The following is a 3,594-nucleotide window of genomic DNA, read 5'->3' as shown; positions in this document are numbered from 1 at the left end:
TGCGCCCAAGTCTCCCGGCGGCGGTTTTATATGTATGCTCTGGATGGTCTAGGAGAACAGAGCACTAGGATCTAGAGCAGCGTTTTTCAACTGGGATGTTGCCTAGTGTGCCGTACAGGTCTGGCCTCTCGCTCCTCCCCTCCCCGCGGCTCCTGTCACCTTATCATGAGCGGGCGGCCGCTTGTCCGATTAGATTCCCCCATATGTAGCCGCTCTCCTCTGTGGCATCTCCTATTACAGCAGCGCGCTCGGCGGCTGCTGTGATGACCAGGAAGTGGTACAGCGGTTCCCATGGTAACGGAACTGGCTACAGGAAGCCGCTGTACTGCTTCCTGTTCATCACAGCAGCCGCCGAGCGTGCGCTGCTGTAATAGGAGATGCCACAGAGGAGAGCGGCTACTACGGAGGAATCTAATCGGACAAGCGGCCGCCCGCTCATGATAAAGTAACAGGAGCGGTGGCTGCGGAGGGGGGAGGGGCACACCTACCCATACTAGTAAGCTATACTGGGCACTATACTAGCTATACTGGGCACTACCTACCTATACTGGCCACTATGCCAGCTATACTGGGCACTTTACTGGGGCACTACCTATCCATACTGGGACTATACTAGCTATACTGGGGCACTATACTAGCCATACTGGGGCAACTTAACTCCCTATACTGGGGCAACTATGCTAGCTATGCAACCGCACCCCAGCCCTCCCCCCCCCCCCCCTCCAGCACTGTCCATGAGATCGCGCAAACACCCGCGCCCCCCCCCCCCCCCCCCGTTCCCTAGAGAAAAATTTGGTCAGAAAGTGTTCCCCGGGCCGGAAAAGGTTGGGAAACACTGATCTAGAGCACAGGTGTCAAACACAAGGCCCACAAGCCAAATGCATCCCTCCTTGCCATTTTCTGTGGCCCAAATGTGCATCATTGCAAGCAGTAAGGGCTCAGCAACACTATAAGCGCTTTTCTAAGCGCTTGTGATTAGCGTTTTCGGAGCGCTTTTTAAAAATCGCTCCCATTTACTTTTTATTAAAATCGCATAGGGATTGCAGCGATCCAAAGGAGCACACCGGTTATGTAGTTTCATGTTGAAACACTGTCAGTTTCAGCCAGAGTGCAGCAACAACCCGTGGAACACCCCAGAGAAATAAGCATGGGGCCCTCCACTGGGATCAGAACCCCCGCCCCTTTCCAGACACTCCACATTGCAGAGTATCATTTACCTTCTCCGGTGATGCATTATTTATGCCAGTTAGTTTAAGACCGGTAGCGAACAAAGGGGGTGGTGGCAGAGTAAATTTGAAATCGGCGCCGGTAGACTTGGGCGCAGGATACAGCGGTATATAGCTGATCCTGCTTCTGCACAAGTCCGGGACGATTTAATTACTATTCCCCCTCCAGGCCGACATGGATAGTGGGGGAATGAAATAATTCGGCTTCCAGCGATTGCTGGAGGCCGAATTATTATGATTTTTAAGCAACCTCGGCTCCGTCTTCTGACGTTACTCACTGAGCGCTTCAATAGGAGTGATTCCTATTGAAGTCTATGGAGGCGCCGGCTGCGCCCAAATCTAGCAGCGCTGAAAAGCACTGCTCCGGTGGTGGCAGGCACAGGCCTCTCTGGATATCACCATGGCAAGGTGTGACATTGGACTTATGTGCAGCCTCTGGTGTCCCCAGCCATTTGCATTTACATTGTGCATCACAGCTCTGCACTATGCCGGTGCAATGTCAGATTGTGCTGCCTTTATGTACGCTGACCATACGTCCCGCTTTTACCTAGGACGCGTCCCGCCTTCAGGGTCCGCTGTCCCAGGCAGCATGAGGTCCCGGGAAACGTCCCGCTTTCAGCTGCGGGACGTCCCGGCCTCTGGCCAGTGTAATTAATGAACTGGCTGCGGCGTCTAATAGACGCCAAGCTAGTTCATAGCCCGCAGCCCCGCTCCAGCCTCCTCAATCTTCCTCTTCTGGCAGAGCAGGGCTACGGGAAGATGGCTGCCAAAGCCCTGTACTGGAGAATATTTGTGTCTCCAGTACAGGGCTTCGGGCGCCATCTTGCTGTAGCCCTGCTCTGCCTGTCAGCACGAGAGATGTGCTGCAGGAGGAAGGATCGTCCGGGGAGCTGCGCAGCAGAGGAGTCTTCTTTCAGGTGAGTACATTTTTTTTTTTCCCCAGGTGTTGCCCACAATGCGTTTATTTTGTGCTGGAATGTTGTCCGCAATACGTTTATTTTGTGCTGTCATGTTGCCCGCAATGCATTTATTTTGTGCTGTCATGTTGCCCGCAATGCATTTATTTTGTGCTGTCATGTTGCCCGCAATGCATTTATTTTGTGCTGTCATGTTGCCCGCAATGCGTTTATTTTCTGGTGTCTGGGGTAACTGTTGCTGCATTTATTATTTAATGGTCATAGATGGCTAGGTTTGCTGCTTTGTGGTTACGGTATACTATTAAATAGCATCACACAGTTTCTGCACACTCATGATGCGAAACCTCGTTTGACCACATCATGGCGTAAAAACACTGCTTTCTTATGCCTCAGTTAAATCATTGTTAGCTCCGCCCATACAATGTCATGGCCACACCCATTTTCCGGCACTGCACACGCCGCCCCACTTCCCCCCAACCGTCCCAGGTTGAACTGACAAAAATCTGGTCACTCTCCTTTATGTGTATGCTCAGTGTAAAGTTTCCGGGTGGTGTAGATTACTACTCCCCCTTTTAGCTGCCATGGACTCTGGGGTAAGGTCAGGATCCTACTGCACATGCGGGACAGTGAAAATTGTTTGGGAAGCACAATTGGACACAGCACTGGCCTGGGAAAGCAAATCCACAACTTGAGAAAGACCCCACTCTCCTCTGCAGGCTGACTGCTAAGTACCTGTTTACCAGTGTTAAGAAAAACTGCACGTTTCAGTCAGGCGCTTAGTAGTCAGCCTTCAGAAGGGAGCAGGGTCCTTCTGGCCTCTGTGTCTCTCTCACACTTGTAGACCAGCTTCCCGAGATAGTGCAGAGATGAATCTGATGCTGCACAATATTACTGCAGCTGCCATGAATCCTCTTGTTCATTAGGGAAGAGCCTGGACCAGGAGATGGAGAAGCGGTAATGGGACACCTTCTGCTGAGCACTGAAAATGTTGTAGCTGTCACTGACAGCCATAGGACAAGTGCTTGGACACACAACATGCTTCCAGCTTCAGCACGTTGCCACACATGTATATATCAGCAGGTAGCAATGCGCTCCAGATGAAATCCAAAGGAGTTTCATTCAGATTTCATCTAGATAATTAGTGCACCTGATGTGACTGGTGAGCGGGGGTTAAACTTACTCAGAAGCAGTCTTCTTTAATCCATCCAAACCGCATCATGTGACTACTATACTTACTCTTTCCACTCGGAAGGAGGAAGCATGGTAGTCACGTGAACACAGCTTGGAATGCAGCGTAAGACGTGATGTGGGATGGATTAAAGAGCCAAGCATTTCATTCAGATTTCATCTAGATAATTAGTGCACCAAAGCTCATCGCTACGGCCTCTTTTCCACAGAAAATTGACTCTCAAACTCACAACTGCCCAGCAACTGATTGCTGAGCACACAGC

This window comes from Hyperolius riggenbachi, chromosome 9 (genome assembly GCF_040937935.1).
Source record: "Hyperolius riggenbachi isolate aHypRig1 chromosome 9, aHypRig1.pri, whole genome shotgun sequence".
In the NCBI taxonomy this organism is placed as follows: domain Eukaryota; kingdom Metazoa; phylum Chordata; class Amphibia; order Anura; family Hyperoliidae; genus Hyperolius; species Hyperolius riggenbachi.
Note: the sequence above shows the minus strand (reverse complement) of the source record.